Below are 18,196 nucleotides of genomic sequence, written 5' to 3'. Positions count from 1 at the left end.
ATTAGGCACATTCAATGCGCTACGCTTTGTACGATACACTTTTTTAAAACAACATTTTACATTTTAGAGTGGTTTTAGGTTCAGAGCAAAATTGAATGGCATGTACGAGATTTGCCACATATCGCCTGCCCCGACAACAGCACAGCCTCCTCCAATTCTCAAAATCCTGCACAGGAGCGGCACGTTTGTTACAAGTGATGAACCTACATTTACACACCATTATCATCAGAAGTTCATAGTTTACATTGGGGTTTCCTCTTGGTATTGTACATTCTGAGTTTCAACAAATTCTAATGACATGTATCCATCATTTTAGTATACAGAGTAGTTTCATAGCACTGAAAACCCTCTTTGCTTTCTATGCATCCCTCACTGTCCCCTAACTCCTGGGAATCACTGATCATTTTAGTGTCTCCATAGTTTTACATTTCCCAGAATGTCATCTAATTTGAATCACATACCACTGCAGCCTTTTCAGATAGGCTTCTTTGACTTGGTACCATGTAGTTAAGTTTCCTCCATGTCTTTTCATGGCTTGATAGCTCATTTCTTTTTATCACTGAATAATATTCCATTGTCTGGATGTGCCACAGTTTATCCCTTCACCTACTGAAGGACATCTTGGTTGTTTCCAAGTTGGGGCTGCTATAAACATCTATGTGCAGGGTTTGTGTGGACATAAGTTTTCAACTAATTGGGTAAATAACAAGGAACACAACTGCTGGATCCTATGGTAAAGTATATTTAGTTCTGTCAGAAATTGCTAATCTATCTATACCATAAAAGTGTCTGTGTCATTTTACATTCCCACCATAATCAATGAGAATTCCTGTTGTTTCATATCCTTGGCAGTATTCGGCATTGTTAGTGTTCTGGATTTTGTCTATTCTAATCGGCATGTAGTGGTAGCTCACTGTTATGTTATTTGCCTCTCCCTAATGACATATGATGTGGAGCATCTTTTCATATGCTTACTTACCATCTGTATATGTCCTCTGATGCAGTGTCTGTTAAGGTATTTGACCCATCTTTTAATTTAGTTGTTTTCTTGTTCTTGAATTTTAAGTGTTCTTTGTATATTTTGGATAACTCCTTTACCAGATGTGCTTTTACAGATAATTTTGCCCAATCTGTGGCTTGCCTTCTCATTCTCTTGAAGAAGTGCAGAAAAGTCTAGCTTATTACTTATTTGTTTCATGGATCCTGCCTTTGGTGTTGTATCTAAAAAGTCATTGCCATAACCAAAGTCATCTAGATTTTTCTCCCATGCTTTCTTCTAGGAGTTTTATAATGTTGCATCTTACATATAAAGTCTGTGATCCATTTTGCCTCAATTTTTGTGGGACGTTTAAGGTCTGCGTCTAGGTCTGTTTTTTTTGGGGGGTTTTTTTTGGTTTTTTTTTCATATGGATATCCAATTATTCCATCACCATTTGTTGAAAAGTCTGTTGTGTTGCTTTTGTTCCTTTGCCAAAGATCAGTTTACAATTTATGTGGGTCTGTTTCTGGGCTCTCTGTTCTCTTACATTGATTTACTCATCTGTTCTTCTGCTAATACCATGCTGTCTTGATTAATGTAGCTGTATAGTGAGTCTTGAAGTTGAGTACTGTCAATCTTCCAGCTTCGCTCTTCTTCAAATTGCGTTGGCTATCCTTATTCTGGGTTTTTTGCCTCGCCATATAAACTCTGGATTCAGTTCATCGATATACACAGAATAACTTGCTGGGATTCTGATTAAGTTTTTATTCAATCTATAGATCAAGTTGGGAAGAACTAATATCTTGACAATATTAAGTCTTCCTGTCCATGAAGACAGAAGGTCTCTCAATTTATTTACTTCTTCCTGGATTTCATTCATCAGAGTTTTGTAATTTTTTCCTCATATAGATTTTATAAATATTTTGTTTGATTTATACCTAAGTATCTCATTATGAGGGGTGCTAATATAAATTATATTGTGATTTAATTTCAAATTCTACTATCCATTGCTGGCATATAGAAAAGCAATGGACTTTTGCATATTAACCTTGCATCCTGAAATCTTGCTGTAATCATTCATTAGTTCCTGGAGTTTTTGGTTTTTTGTTTGTTTGTTTTAAAATGATTCTTTCAGATTTTCTACATAGACCATCTTGTTATCTGCAAACAAAAACAGTTTTATTTCTTCCTTCTCAATCTATATACCTTTTAGTTTCCTTCTCTTGTCTTATTGCATTAACCCAAAATTCCAGTATGATATTGAAAAGAAGTGTTAAGAGGTGACATCCTTGACTTCATCCTGATCTTAGTGGGAAAGCTTTGTGTTTCCATCATGAAGTACAATGTTAGCTGTAGGTTATTTGTAGGTTTTCGTTTTGTGTTTTTTTTTCAAGTTGATGAAGTTCCCCTCTATTTCTAGTTTACTGAGAGCTTCTATTATGAATGGGCGTTGGATTCTGTCAAGTGAAGTGGTTTTCTGCATTTATGGATATAATCATGCAATTTTCCATTTTTAACCTGTTAAAGTGATAGATTACATGAATTGATTTTCAAATGTTGAACCAGACTGGCATACCTGGGATAAATCTCACTTGACTGTGATGTATAATTCTCTATAAACATTATTGAATTCAATTTGACAATATTTCGTTAAGGATTTTTGCATCTATGCTCATGAGAAATTTTAGCCTGTAGTTTTCTTTACTTATAATTTATTTGTCTGGTTTTGTTAATAGGGTAATAAATGCTGGTCTCATAAAACGAATTACAAAGTATTCCCTGTGGTTCTATTCTCCGAAATATATTACAGAGAATTGGTATAATTTTTTCCTTAAATGTTTTGTAGAGTTCATCAGTGAACCCATCTGTGCCGGATGATTTCTGTTTTGAAAGACTATTAGTTATTGATTTAATTTTTAAAATATATACAGGCATACCACAGAGCTATTAAGGCTTTGGTTATAGACTATTGCAATAAAGTAAGTTGTAATCATTTTGCTGGTCTTGTCTTCAATTTGTAAAAAAACACATCTGTGAAGCACAATAAAGTGAAACACAACAAAACGATGCCTGTATAAGGCTATTTAGACTGTTTCTTCTTATATGAGTTTTGGCAAATTGTGTTTTTCAAGGAATTGGTCCATTTCACCTAGGTTATCAAATTCAAAATTGTGGGCATAATATTGTTCATAGTATTCTTTTATTATCCTTTTAATGTCCATAGGATCTATAGTGATGCCCCCTCTTTCATTTCTGATATTAATAATTTGTGTTATTTCTTTTTTTTTTTTTTTTTTTTTTAGTTAGCCTGACTCAGGCTTATATAGAAAAAAAGAAGAAGAAGAAGAAGCTTTTGGTTTTGTTGATTTTCTCTATTGATTTTATGTTTTAAATTTTATTAATTTCTTCCCATATTTTTAACATTATTTTCTTCTGTTAACTTTGGATTTAATTAATTCTTCTTTTTCTATTTTCCTAAGGTGGAAGCTTAGCTTATTGATTTTAGATCTTTGTTCCTTTCCACTGCTTTCACAGCTTTCCACAATTTTTGATAAGTTGTATTTTCATTTTCATTTCGTTCAAAATATTTATTAATTTCTCTTGAGATTTCTTCTTTGACCCATGTATTATTTAGAAGTGTGTTGCTTAATTTCCACATTTATTTGGGGACTTTCCAGCTTTCTTTCTGTCATTGGTTTCTAGTTTAATTCCATTGTGGTCAGAAAGCAGACGTTTTATGATTTCAATTATTTTGAATCTGGTAAGGGATACTTTATGGCCCAGAATGTGGTCTGTATTGGTGAATGTTCCATGTGTGTTTGAGAAGAATGTGTATTCTGCTATGGTTGGGTGAAGTAATCTATAGATGTGAAATATATCCAGTTGATTGATGGTATTGTTGAATCCAAATATGCCCTTAGTGAATGAGTTTCTGCCTGCCGGAGTTTGTTCCTTTGTATTGTTGTTAAATTTCTAAGAAACTGTTAAACACTTTTCCAAACTGGTTGTACCATTTTATACCCCTACCAGCAATGTACGAGAATTAGAGCTTCTTCACATCCTCACCAACCCTTGGCACTGTATTTTTATTTTCAGCCATTTGAATGGGCTGTGGTAGTATCTCACTGTGTTTTGAATTTGCATTTCCCTTTTCACTATGATGTGGAGTGTTTTTTAATATATTCTCCCAGCTCAGAGCTAAGAGCATTGATAACTCATATTTCTAGAAATCAACCAGTCAACACTGGAAAACTGGCAACTTCTCTGCTTCCCAAAGCCATCCCAGCTATGCCGTTTAATTGAAAATTAAGTATATCATCAGCCACAATCCCACTCTAACTTTCAGGCACCAATACCTCCGATGCAGGTTATTGGTTGTTGGGGGAGGTAGGTGACTTATTTATAAAGACTTTCAAAGATTGTTAAAATCCAAGAAGCTGAAGTAGCAGACTTAATAATGGCTACCATTGTAGAATACTCACCCCAACTAAGGTGCTGTGCTGGATATTTTACACACATCATCGTAACCCACCAAGTAGGCACTACAGTCCCCATTTTAAAAATGAAGAAATTGGCTATCACAGATCCTACAAATTCATATTATTGTGAATGAACAGAGAATGGCAACAGGTGAGGTAAGCATCTTTAGGGGTACTAGGGGCCTAGGCCAGGTCTTTTCTAACTTGATCAACCTAGGATTTCATTGACATGCAGATTCTCATTCAGTAGTTCTGTTGAGGGTGGGGTGCAGATTCTGTGTGTCTAAGGAGCTCCCTAGTAATACAGGTTCCACTGGTCCCCTTACCACACTTTCAATATCAAGGGCCAGTCTTCACCTCCACACAAAGTCCAATCAGGTCAGAGCCAGCACTTGGTGTGCTTGGAGGCCTGCTGGGAGCAAAGAAAGGAAGCAGTGCTGCTCCCTCCTCCTAAAAACTGATAAAAATGACTATCGAGTAGGAGCCAGCTGGGTACCCGCTTGTCACTTAATATGTCAAATAAGATAGATAATAGTTGTCTGCCACCATTGCCAGAGGATAGAGCAGATGATAATGCCAGGATAGAACACTGGGAGAAAAATGACCCAGACCTAGCTACACAATTTTGTTTCTACCAATGGGCCACCCTTACGTAAGCATGTACTCCAGTCCGCTTCCTACCACTGGAAAGGAGATCCATCTTTCAAAAGTATGAATGAAGAAGAAAGAAAGCCCTGAGATGGGGATCATAAACTGGACGCTGTTTAAGACTTTAATAGCCAGATTGCCCTACAAACATCCCTGGACAATGGAAAGACCTTAACCTCAACAGAACATGGAAAGATACGTGCTATGCAGTTATAAGAATAACAAGAGTGCCATAGTTTCACATATTTGAGGAATAAGCATTCAACCAAGTCTATTGTAAGTGTGTGTGATGTTGAGACAGTGAAAAGGGCTTACGTAAGGGAAAGATATAATCCAACATGCATTTAAAAAAATGATCCTTTGAGAGGATAATCTGGAGGATACACAGGAAGGTGACTAGCCTGGTGGAAAGTAGGCAAATGATAGGCTACCACTGTGCTTCTCAAAACGTGATTCCCAGAATAGCCGCATCAGGACCACTAGGAACTGGTTAAAAATGCAACTTCTTGGAACTCTCCCTAGAATTATTGAATCTGAAAGTCTGGAGTTGGGGGCCGACAAACTGCGTTTTAGTGATTCTGACGCATTCTGACATTTGAGAACCACTGGGCTATGAAGCGGTCCCAGTGGAAAATGATGAGCGGTTGTGCTAAAATGAAGGCCGTGAGGAAGACGAGAAATATTTTCAGAGATATTTACGGATAAACAAGACTGGGCTATTCACCTGGGAGACTTTGCATAGTATTCTTATTTTTAACACATTGGGTGAATGATGGTGCCATTGATAAAAATGTACAACACTGAAGAACAATTTGGGTGGGGAATGGGATAGAAAATTAGTTCAGTTTCAAATACAATGTGTTTTAAGGAGCCTATTAGAACATCCACATGAAGATGCCCAGTGGATGACTTACTAAATGAGTCTGCACCTCCAGAGGAAGGATTGTGGGTGATGATAGAGATTAAGAAGACATCCAGATATGGGAGTTAACCACACAGGGGTACATAAAATAGCCTCGGGCAGAGGTTTTCAACTTTTCTTCTGCTATGACAGATGATGAATGACATTCATACAAGACATACTCCCAAGAGTATACTCAGATTGTAACAAAGACAAAACACACACAAATATGAACAAAAGTGGTGAATTAAATAGAGCCAAGAGTTCCCAAACTGTTTGTTTTTATAGGTCTTATTTACAAAAGCAGTTTACTGGCAAATGATTAGCAAAATCATTTATTTAATGACCCAGAAACATCATTTTTTGAGGAAAAAATACGGGGTATGCCAAAAAAAATGTATACATATGACTAGTATTCATCTTTTGTTATTGGTATATATTTATATTGAGTATTACAATTTTAATACAGTGTTTTTCTTTCTTAAAATGTCTATACATTTTGGGAGGCACCCTCTGTATGTATGGTTAATCTAATATAAAAACTATATAAAGCTATATTCTAAAGATTAAATTCAGATCTTTGCAGGTAATATAAAAAATTAAGCACGAACTAATAAAGATAAAGAAAAATAACTCATATTGTATGGTTAAAAAGTATTGCATATCATAGCTATATTTAGTCATAATGGTAACATAAATAGTATTATTACCCATGTCATTTGGATGACCACATTGCCTTTGATTTGGAAATTGTAACTAGAGTCTCATTCTCATTTCTAGGCTATAAAAATGCATGCACATGCCTTCTTCTTCTCTCTTCCTTATTAAAAACGTATCTGTGGGTAAAATCAAAGAAATAAACACAAGTATAAATCCACAATTTACAAATTATAATATTTAAAATTGCTGTAACTATCAATGACACATCAATAACCATAGTCCATGGATATATTCAGCAAATATAAAATAGGCTGTGAATTCTGCGCAATTCACTACCAGCTAACTCTGATTCCACTTTTCCTCAAAGAAGCAAGGACACACTATTAAAATGCAAATGAGTGACTGTGCCATTCTTGTCATGGTAACTTTGAGATGAGTGTAATTATTTTAAAAACTAAATCATTCATAAGTGCTTAGAGCTTAATGTTTATGAATAAGTGAGTGGCTTTGACCTGTCATGACAGATCATAACAGAGCAATGTGTCATGACTCTAAGGTCAAGAAGTACTAGGCTAGGAAGATGCTTGTGGAGAAAGCACAGAAACATGATGCTGCATCTGGGGATCAGCATCATGTGAACTCTGTGAGGAGGAGGGTTAGAAAAGCGATCTGTGCAGTCGGAGGAGAATAAAGAGACAATGTCCTAGAAGCCAAGAGAAGTGAAACACTCAGGAAATAAGTGGTTAGCAGTGTCAATAGCTTGTTAGAGGTTAAATGAAATTAGAAGTGGCAATGATGGGGTCACTGTCAATCTCCAAGGGGCTGTGGACATTTGTGACTGAGAGCCTGGGCACCAGAGCCAACTGTGTGCCATGTATGACCTCTGCAACCTTTGCAAGTTTCATGGTGTCTTTTAGAACTAATATTCAAGTGGGAGCATACAGCAGAAAATGATAGATAGATAGATAGATAGATAGATAGATAGATAGATAGATAGATAGACAGATAAACAGATAAGCAAGCAACTCATAACCTTTTAATATCAGAAAGAAGAAACAGTACGAAACAATGTAAAACCTGCTGTTTTCAAGGAGCTTACCTTCTAGGTAGCATTAAACTAAATGTATCTGGGTAGAAAGTGAATGGGCAGTGGATGCCAAGTGGTCCCTAAGTGACCCGGCTGGCACGTGCAGAGGATAGATTTACTGCGTACCTGGGCTACGACAGTCAAGGAAGGGCTTCAGTCAAATCTTAAAGAAGGGCAAGTACAGAGAGAAGCAGAGGATTTCTGAGATGGAGGCAAAACTGAAAGGTCTATAAGGTACACTAAGCTTCTGTTCAGCTGAAAGGAAGGGTTTATTTAAGAAAATTGTGGCAGACAAACGGGGAAAGTAAATTGGGGTCAGAGGGCAGAGAACCAAGAATGGCAAAGTAAGAAAATTTATGATACCCTGAAGGCAATAAAGAAACATTAAAGTTTTGAAATAAAAATACAAGGTTTTGAAATACTATACTACTTTAAAAAGGAAAATGTGCATTTAAAAAAAAAGAGATACAGTAAATTTTCAATGTCCAAGACGACTTTATACTAAATCTTTGCATTAATGAAAGCAAAAATTTTAAAACATCATCTCTCTCCCTCTCTCCTACTCTCTCTCTCTAAGAAAACTCCTGAAATCCATTTCATGTTGTCCTACAGAAACAACTAACTATGTACATTGTTTTACCAATACTTTTCCTAAAATGATCAACATACAGAGATTTAATTTATTCCATTTTCTCTATTGCACAACTACTATAATTTCTCCCTTCTTTCCATCACTATTTAATAACCACAGAAGAGCTGACAGATGAAAGTAATCCGGAAATGTCCTCCTTATTTTCTTATTTTCCAAAAGAGAATAGACTTTATACAATGCCAAGTCCAGTGTAGAAGCCTTGTTAGAGGAAGAGCTACGCTTATTTTGATACTAAGAAGAACTTTCTGGACATAGTTTTCATTTACTAAAGGAACATCATCCCCACCCAGCCCCTGGACAAAGGTTATCAACATGGGGGTGGGGAGTTCACATACTCATGCATTCTTTTATGGTTTTTGTCTGAAACAGTGGAGTTTATCGTCTAGTCACAAAATTGATGCTTAAGCAGCAACATTAGCCTTTGCTAAAAAGAAGACAGGCAAACACTCGAGATGCCAGACAACTTAGAAACAGCTTACCTTTTATCCTCCCTTCTAACTAAACTTTACAACCACATGAACAACTCTATTAAATGCTTTTCTACATAGAGTGTAATAAATAATACTGAATGTCCACTGTAATTTAAATGAGAAAACAAAGAAAAAAATATTTTTTAAAAAAAACAGAGGGGAAAAAATACTTTTCTATTACTCCCTGGGACCCTGACTATGTCACTGTAAATTCTCTCTCCCTATCTGGGAAGACGGGTCTTCCAAGAACTATTCTCAGTGTGATTATATTATTTTTCTTCAACTATTCTATATTTTAGAGGCTTTCCTCTTAACCAGGATATGGGAAGATAATCTCTCAGTGCTAATAATGATTGGATGAGTGAGTCAATTAAGCGCTCTGTGACTGCTATCTCAGTTTTTAGTTCAAGTCACACACCCACACATTCCACAACTGTTGACATCAGCTCAGGCAACTATATACTGTGAGTTTTCCCAAAAGTTCCCAACTTCAATTTGCCCAAAATCATAGTCCCTGTAACACACACTCCACATTTGTTAAACCGGTATGATCCAATTTCTACCGTAAGGTTCTTATAATAATTACAGAATCTGGACATTAGAAAGGGCTTTCTGAAGCCAGCTATTTTTATCCCTGGTCCATATAACAAAGTAAATGTAATTATACAAACCGGAAAAAAAAAATGTTCTCAGCAGGATTCCCTCCAGTCTCCCTATCCCCTCCCTGCAAATGCTCTCTCTTCATTCAGGATGAAAAACAGCCTCTGCTGGGCACCACATCCAAGGCTGTGTTAAGTCACACTTTATCTTAATTCTAAAAATGCAACTATGCGATAGCTGTCATTCTCATCAATGTGTAAGTAAGGAAACTAATATACCAAGAGGATTAACAACTCCTCCTAAATCAGCAGAAGTTTCACACTGGGATCTCTTCCTCCTAAGCTGGTGCTTTTTCTCCTGCATTGTGCTGCGTTTCTTCTGTGCTTTTATACGTCTGCATGTGTCCCCCCCCCCTCCTATCCCTGAGAAAAAAAGAAAGAGTCTCACACAAAAACCAAATCCCCATCCCCATGGTAGGCTACCAGGCATTTGACAGATAAACTGGAATTATACAAAACTGAAAATATCCATAAACAAATTTCCAAATAAAGATGGTTGGTTAAATGCAGGCACTTGAAACCCGATTAAATTATTGGTGGGGCGGGGGGGGGGTTGTAACTTTATTTGACAAACAGTACTTAGTTCTCATCCACATTAACTGTAGATTTTTTTTTTTTTAGTTAAAGTTTAGTGGGGTGACAATTGTTAGTAAACTTACATAGGTTTCAGGTGTACAATTCTATAATGCATAATCTATATATCACATTGTGTGTTCACCACCCAGAGTCAGTTCTCCTTCCATCACCATATAGTTGATCCCTTTTACCCTCATCTACCACCTCCATCCAAGTGTCCTTCGATAGATGAATGGATAAAGAAGTTGGGGTATATATACACAATGGAATACTACTCTGCCATAAGATGAAATAGTACCATTTGCGACAACATGGATGGAGCTTCAGAATATTATGCTAAGCAAAATAAGTTAGACAGAAAATGTAGAGCACTGTATGATTTCACTGATATGCAGTATATAAAACTGAAAACAACAAAGAAACAAAACAAACAAATGAAGAAACAAAAACTCATAGACACAGACAATAGTTTAGTGGTTACCAGAGGGTAAGGGGGGAGGGGTGATAAGTGTAGATTTTTTGAAAGTGGCAACAGGTACCAGTACATAGGTAACCAATGCATAGAGCTTATTTGGTGACTCTTCAGCCTCATAACATTTTCTGGACAACTCCACCTAAATACGATGTGGGACATTCCTTACTCCTTTGGCCCAGACAGCTTTGTTGAGTCTGGTGTCCATGCGCATATCTGGGGTTCCCATCTTCTTCATGGCAAATTTCTGGATCTCTGAGTGCCTGAGGGGCTCACTTCTTGAAACCCATTCCATGCATGCGAATGTGAATGTTGACAGTGTATTCTCTGGTTACTATTACCTTGTTGATGGCAGAATGGTCATTCTTCTTCACCACTCTTCTTTGAAGGAGCCATTCTGCCAGGCCCAGGTTGGAAAGGGAGAGCACAATGTATTGTGCGAAATCCCATTAAATCATACTGAAGTTTGATTTTGCACCACAGAACAATCTGTTTTGCACCACAGACAATTTGCACCACAGGACAATTTGTTTTGCACCACAGAACCCAAAAGGCCCAGGAAAGAGCAGCACCAGTTACCTCTGAGAGTCGCAGGTAAAGGTGGGTTGAAGGTCTCTGTAAGGTAGACACCCAGATCCTCTGCCCAGTTACATGACTGCCCTTCTACCAAGCTAAGAGGAGGTGGGACACTTATGGTGTACGCTGGGAAATGCCATGCACAGTTGAGTGCTTATTCAGTATTGAATTCAGGGGAAATAAGTTTATATAGCAAACAGAATGCTGAAAAAAATGAGTTTAGATTCCCTGGGAAGGAGTTTTGAACAGTATTTTCTTAAAAAAACCAACAAACTAAAAATGTTTAAAGCTATTGACAATCAAGCATTTCCGAAGAGAATGGCCCAGATCACCATATAATGGATTCCACTGTCAACCATCACATCCCCATTTGTACAGAACTTTTGATTAGTATTTTTATTGTCCACCTCTTAAGTGTGCGTGAAGAGCCACGGTCAAACATTTGAGGGAAGCTTCTAATATAAAAGACAGAAGCCAACACAAATTAATAGCAACAATGAGGAGGATACAGGAACTCCATTAAGAGAAGAACATTTCAGATAAACTATCACTAATGTCCTAAGAGAAAAAGGACACTGCATTCATGAAATAAAAACAATATGCCATGAAACTGCATAAAAATAGAAAAAGTGGTCTTAAAGTATAAAAGAGCAACAATAAAAAGCTCAATAAAAGAGTTGGAAAATAAAGTAGAAGAAATCCCCAAATAGTAGGTGAAAATGATAAATACATGGAAATAGGAGAGAAAATAAAAAAACTGGAGAACTAGGAATTCCAACATCAGAATAACAGGGGTGCCAGAAAGAGAAAAAGGAGACAAAAGTAGTGAGGATGAGAAAGTATGGGACGTAATTCAAGAACATTTACAAACTTAAAAAATTATGAATATCTAGATTCAAAAGGTTCACTGAATGCCCAGCAGAATGAAGGAAAACTATACCCATGTCACCATGAAATTTAGAACCATGGATTTAAAAACAAAGGATAAAAAGTCAGAAAGATTTTGGACTTCTCAAATTCCATATCGGAACTTAGATGAGAATGAAACTATGCCTCTAAAATTCTACGAAAAATGATTTACAACCGAAAAACACAATGCCTTTTTAAATTATTAATCAAAGATGAAGATAAAATTATTTACTGGACATGTACCTTTGGTTTACTATGTGTGAGATAGTTTTCTAAGCAATTTTTAAATACCTCATTCAATAAAAGATAGTTTTCAGAGAAGCAAGGTCTCAAAAACATTTTTCCCACATCCTCTTTGTCATGTAATTAATGGATACTGGGCTCCATCAAACCAGAGCAGTAAACCAAGAAAGAGCATGCAAGATATACAGGAACAGGGTCTGTTACCCTAGGAAGAGGTAAAATGAATCCCTAAAATCATGGTGAACAGATATTCCCAGGACATGGGCTATGCAGTGAGCCTGGAAATCAACCAACTTTTGGGAGAGATTTGTTCAAAAACATGAAACGGTTAATGTCTTTGAGGGTATTTATACAACTGGTGAAAGTTTAGGGATAAGTTATGGTCAATCCATAGTAAAGTGAGCAATAAGATGATAAACTAGATTATTATTGGCAGCAAACAAATAGTTGTGCAAGAAAGGAAATCAAATATATCCAATAATTCATTTATCAACTATACACATCACATCATCATGATAACATAAATACAGAATACTGATTTAACAAAAAGATGTGTGGATAACTGTGTGAAAGATAGCCAAATCCCCATGTTATGTGGTGAGAGGCCAATAAAAAAAAGGCCAAAATTGGGAATATGAAGAAGTAGCATAAAAACTTGCCATTTAGAGATATGAACAAAAACACTCAACAAATCTGTTAAAAGCATGAAAGCAGTTGCCTCTAGGAATGGGAAATGGGGAAAGTTTTCCATGAGATTAATCTTTTTTAAAAAACCTTCTAGAATTATTTACCTCTTTAAACTACATGTATGTACAGATTTTATAGAAATACAAATTAATTTTTTAATGTTCAAAATTGATTTTTCCTTTATGCAGCAAAGTATAAGGGTTAAAAGTCAGCAGATGGCTTGGGTTCTAATCCTGGCTCTTTCATTTATAACTATTTGACGATGGGAAAATTGCTTAAAAATCTCTCTCTGCCTGAGTTTACTCTTGTGTAATAATACGAGGGTAATAATACGTTCCTCAAAGTGTCCTGTGAGGATTGAATACGTGCAATTTGAACAGTGCCTACCTAGCTCAATGCACGCTTATGATTACTATTGGTGCAAATGCAATTTGAGGGTATTCTGTATCAGTCTAAAAATAATATAAGAAAACTAAAATAGTATGTCATTTCATTTAATTTCTACTCCAAATGACATATATTGGCCAAAAATTATAATTTGAAAAAATTCTAAGAACCAACGAATATTCTAAATAGTAACAATGTATTAAGCAAATCTTCGATAACAATACAGTTGCTTACTCTGATCACATGAATGTCTATTCAATAAGGTGTAGAAGATTTTTTAATATTATATCCACTTACGAATATTTCCAGCCCTTAATAGTCTAACCCTCCTCCACTTGACAATTTGAGAAATTGATGGAAAGTATTAATATGTGTTCTAGGGGAAAATGAATTAACTTTCATTTACAATTCCCCCCTTACCAGAAGGAAATTATTTCAAAATCTGTTTTCATATTTTGTAAGCACTTCCTACTTTTTTAATATTTTAGGGACAATATGAATATGAGTCAAAATTCATCCACCTAGAACATGCTGTGTCAAGAGAGGATTCTCGATAACCCTCAAGACAGAACATCATTGGTCCTCATGGAGATGAGGACTGTGCTGCATGTTGATTAATCGGCGTGCTTACCAGCTAGAAGACAGACAATCCTCCAGCGACTTAAAACACTTCTCTTCACTGAGTTACAAGTCAGAATGGAATGTCAAAGGATGGGAATGTACACACCTAAGCGGTTAAAGAGAGATGACTGTTCAGTATGTTTTTTGTCCCCAACTGCCAGAGACTGTGTTAAACACGAAATATATTAGGAAGCCCTAAGCTTCTAATGAGCCATGTTTGAATATCCATGATGCCAGCACATCAGGCTGGTGTTTCCTCCGACTATGCAAAGGGACACCTAATGAAGACATCCCCACGACACTAATGCAGCCTCATGGACAGTCATCTTTCTGTTTCCTGAGGCAGCCTGCAATACTGCTTGTCAAATCTAATTACCAACAGAAGAACAGAAACCTACCACTTGCCTAGTACCTTGTTAACATGTCCCCAATGAGCCAACATGAAATGAATGCAATGACAGTGTAGTTCACGGGGAAAAACCTGGGAGACAGTGTCTCTGGTTACCTGTCGAGGTCTGAGTGTCAGAAAGAATATTCTGTGATAAAACTAAGTAACTATTTTCAGATAAATACATAATGTGCTGGGTTTGCAGAAATTAAATGCAGTCACAGGTGACAGCGCTCGTGTTTTCTGTATACCTGTGGTCTACGTGGGTACCGCTTGATAAAAATATTTTGAAAGATTCAATGTCAGTTCTGAATCTACATATAAAGTGTATGGATATAAGTAAAGTATTAGCTTGTGCGTCTGAAAACTAAGAGCATTTTACTTTTGTTCATCTCATCTGGAAAAATGCTAGTTCCTCATCTGTAACACTAACTCTACCATGGCAGTTAGTCTTGTGTGTCAAGAAAAAAGTTCAGCTCACACTGAAGAAATATTTGTACACTCACTGTTCGTGAGTAGCAAGAGGGGTGGGTAAGGAAGGAAAGAGGGAGGGAGGGAGCGGGGAGGGGGCAATGGGAGACATATCGTAGGCTGCTGGTCTTTCCCCCAGCCACTCCCCTTCACTTCGATAGTGTTTGCCACAAAATGAGAGCATATGAGATGGAAGATGGGAATCTGTGATTGCCTAAATCAGTCTCCATTATTCCTTCACACCTCTAATAGCATTGGTATTTTACTGAATGGGGTTTTGACATTTAAAGACACAGTAATTTATTTTTGGTTGCCTACACGGTGGCTCCAAAATCAGCAATACACTCATCTGGTGATTGATTACAGAAACCTGAATCTCTTCCAACTCTGCAGGGAAAATGGGTTGTGTTGGACTCACTGAGTTTAACAGCTGTTCTCCTTGCCATCTTGTCCACATCAATAAATAGCTCCGTTATTATTTTTTTTTTTTTTCCTTTTTCCTTTTGGCTCATACCAAAGCCTTGGAATCACCACTCTTGACACGCTATTGTCTCTTACACTCACACCCAATGCATCAGCAAAGGCCTTTGGGGTCTAACTTCAAATTATTGCCCAGATTCAACCACTGTCAAGTTCTCCGGTGCTACAATTGTAGGCCATCACCATCTCTCACATGAATCACTGCACTATCCTCCTATCTGCTCTCCCTGCTTCCATTTTTGCCTCCTCTTTGTCTAAAATCTGCACAGCAGCCAGAGTAATCCTTTTAAAAAGACAAATCTAATCACGTTACTACCCTTCTCAGAAAACCCCTAATGACTTCCCTTTATACGTAAAACAAAATCCAAGGCACATACCTACCCAAGACCTGCGAGTCCCTGGTGATGTGTGCCTACATCCGCTGAATGTATCTGCTACCGTTGTGCTTAATCATTTGCTCCAGCCACCCAGGGCTACTTGCAGCGCCTCCAGCATCTCCAGCCTCAGGGATTTCACACTAGCTGTTCCCTCTGCCTGGAGCCGTCTTCTCAGATACCTGCAGGGCTACCCTCCTCACTAGTTCAAGTCTCTCTCAGATATCACCCGATCAGAAAGGCTGTTTATATCAAAGAACAGTCTCCTTATAGCCTTTACTCTGCAGTTTCTTACCCTCCTTTATATTTCTTCTTGGCACAGATCACTCATTGAAAATATATTTATATACTTATTTGTCGTATCTCATTCCCCAGCTGTAGGGACTTAATCTGTTTGGTTCCCTGCCATACTCACTGTATCTAGAACAAATTTTGGCACTCAATAAATATCTGTGGACTAAACGAGTGGAGAAACTATGCTGAGCTTGTACATTATAGGAGATTTAAAGGATCTGCAGTAATCTTAATTGTATATAAGTTGCATCTCAGAATTTATTGCCCACAGGTGATTCTACTCGAAGCATACAATCAGGACAACTCTGTTAAATACAACTTAAATAAAAATCTGCTAATCGGAGTGAATTGCTTCACTGATATAGGCTAGGTTCCCAAGAGCTAGGCAAGCTAAATCCTGGAAGAGAAATCATTTCTGAGAAAACAAAAAAATAATGGTCTAGAGAAACTCCTCCCTGGTATTTTGCATCTTCTTTTCTCTGTAAAACACCAGTGTGACCACGTGACTCTTCTGCTCCACAGGGACTGAAGTCCAAACTCCTTAGTAAAGCATTCAGTGTTCCTGGATCCTGGCCCAGACTACCCACTGGACCCTTCCTAGAAATTCTCTTCACCAGTTTTTCACTAACCCAGTGACCCAGAATCATCACATTATACTCTGTTCCCCAAAAAGACCATGAACAATTGTACTTCCATGACTTCGCTCATGTTATTGCTCTGCCCGAAATGTCTACGCTACCCCTCATATCCACTCGGCAAACTCCTCCTACTTGTCCCTTGCAATTCAGATACAATGTGACTACTGCTGCAAAGTCTTTCCTGACCCCTATTATACTAAGTCACTTCGACTACCCTTTATAGTGATACCACCTTTAAAGTACATACAATTGTAAAATTATCAAAAGTTTACACACCATACATTCAACACCCTCAAAGGGACATCATCTTACTCATCTCGAATCTCCAAATTCTAGTGCAGTATTTGGTATGTCCTAGATGCTCAATAAATGTTTAAGGGTGTTAAATCGATCATTTTCCCTCTGCTTCAATAGGCACAATATAAGAGGTTCTTTGTGCACGACCAGATTTACTTTAGGTTTGAATTTCTCTTACCTCAGGGATATTCTTTTCTTACTCCCCTGACTGCTGGCTGACATTTGATCCCATGATCCTATACTCCTCTGAGTTGTCTACTTCCTAAGCTTGGATCAAATTCCTGCTTCTCTGAATGCTCTTATTGGTAATAATTATGGCTACCATTTTCTGAGCCTCTAGCTCTGCCCATGCCTCATAAACTTTCTCATTTAATATCTACACAGCCCCTGAAGTGATAAAATGAATTTACAAAATGGAGTGTGATTGTGCTGGTTAATCTTGTATGTCAACTTGACTAGACCATGGGGTGCCCAGACATTTGGTCCAACTTTCTTCTGGTGTTTCTGTGAGGGTGTGACTTGGTTGAGATTAACATTTACATTATGAGACTGAGTCAAGCAGATTGCTGTCCATAACGTGGGTGGACCTCACCAGGCTGACCCTCCCCCCACCCTGTGTAAGAGAAATTTCTCCTTCCTGACAGACAGCCTTTACACTGGAACGTTGGCTCTTCCTGACTGATGGCCTTCAAACTGGAACGTCAGTTCTCAGTTCTACAGCAGCTTCCAGCTGTTAGAATCAAACTGGGACATTGGCTCTGCAGATTCTGGACGTGGCCAGCCTCCATAAACACATGAGCCAATTCCTTGTAATAATTCTCTTTCTAACTCTGTGTGTGTGTGTGTGTGTGTGTGTGTGTGTGTGTGTGTGTGTATAGACATATATGTGTATACGAGGTCTGACAATTAAGTTTGCTAACTTGTTGCTAACCTTTTTTGATATCAGAGGGATTATTCATCATGAATTTGTACCAGCTGGACAGTTAACCAAGTTTACTATTTGGAAGTGCTGAAAAGGCTGCGGGAAGAAGTTAAAACGACCTGAACTTTTCGCCAACAATTCATGGCTCTTGCATCACGACAATGCACCAGCTCACACAGCACTGTCTGTGAGGGAGTTTTTAGCCAGTAAACAAATAACTGTGTTGAAATACAGCTGATCTTCCCCCCCCCCAAGATATCGTTCTTTACCCTAAGATAAAGGAAATATTGAAAGGAAGACATTTTGATGACATTCAGGACATCAAG

At 37.5% G+C, this 18,196-nt stretch overlaps 1 protein-coding gene and 1 pseudogene across 2 annotated transcripts in view; both read right to left on the bottom strand.

Annotated features, from left to right (window-relative positions):
- NELL1 (neural EGFL like 1) overlaps positions 1-18,196 on the bottom strand; it is a 757,006-nt gene that overhangs the window by 257,907 nt on the left and 480,903 nt on the right. The gene's annotated exons all lie outside the window — the stretch shown is intronic.
- LOC109453129 (large ribosomal subunit protein eL31) lies at positions 10,582-10,979 on the bottom strand (annotated as a pseudogene).

The sequence above is a fragment of the Rhinolophus sinicus genome, linkage group LG06 (genome assembly GCF_036562045.2).
Source record: "Rhinolophus sinicus isolate RSC01 linkage group LG06, ASM3656204v1, whole genome shotgun sequence".
Taxonomy (NCBI): Eukaryota; Metazoa; Chordata; class Mammalia; order Chiroptera; family Rhinolophidae; genus Rhinolophus; species Rhinolophus sinicus.
This window is presented reverse-complemented; position numbering and strand designations above follow the sequence as displayed.